Source organism: Octopus bimaculoides, chromosome 1 (assembly GCF_001194135.2).
Source record: "Octopus bimaculoides isolate UCB-OBI-ISO-001 chromosome 1, ASM119413v2, whole genome shotgun sequence".
NCBI lineage: Eukaryota > Metazoa > Mollusca > Cephalopoda > Octopoda > Octopodidae > Octopus > Octopus bimaculoides.
In genome coordinates, this window is record NC_068981.1 from 108,701,041 (window position 1) to 108,702,128 (window position 1,088).

A 1,088-nucleotide genomic window follows, 5' to 3' on the forward strand; every position below is an offset into this window, starting at 1 on the left:
CTATAAAACCGTCAAGTTTGTTTATGTTTATGCTTTTTGATTTATTAGTAGTGTTGCTTAATATTTTTTGCTAAAATTGCTGGGTTTTTTTCAATTATCATCAGAAAATGGTAATTAAAATTAATTAAAATGACAGAGCACTGGAAGAATGTTATTTTCTCGGACGAGTCATTCTTTATCTTATTGCCGACCACCGGCCGAGTATACGTGTGGAGACAAGCCAAAAGAAGCATTTGATGCAGACTGCCTTCTTCCAACAGTTAAACATGGTGGAGGATCTGTGTTGAGCAGGAGTGGGGGTATATCTTGGAAATCCGCCGGCTCAATGGTTTCCCTTCATGGCAGAATTAAGAGTCAAGACTATTTAAGCATTTTATCTGATCAAATTAATCCTTTGGTTGCGCAACTGTTTCCGGAGAGATACGCAATCTTTCAGGATGATAATGCACCAATTCACACAGTTACTAAATGGCACGAGGAACATTCTAGTGAAGTTGAACATCTTATCTGGCCACTACAGTCGTCCCCAGATCTCAATATTATTGAACATTTATTGTGCATTTTAGAAAAACAAGTAAGGAGTCGATAACTTCGACCATAATCACTACAAGAACTGGAGAGTGTTTTAGCTGAAGAATGGACAAAAATTCCCTTGGAAACAATTAAAACTTTGTGCGATTCCATATCGCATATAATTCAAGCTGTAATTACTGCCAAAGACGGTCATACCCCATACTAAAATAAATTTGCTTGAAATTTTAAGGTGTTTCTATTATTGTGTCCAACACCTGTATATATCAAGCAATATACTTATATAGAGTGAGATAAATACACCATATCCTCATATATACTACATTATTCATTCACTACCATATATATATATATCGATACATATAAGCAAGACGAAAAACGAAGCTGGCTCTATATAGACGTGAAAAAATAAACTTTATACACACTTCAAATATCAATATAAACGAAATGCCTCAAGTATGAACATCGAACCCAACTACCAATTATACATGATAAATACTCTATATCTATTTGTATATACAAATGATGGGCAGCTATGTGGGTACATTATATATATA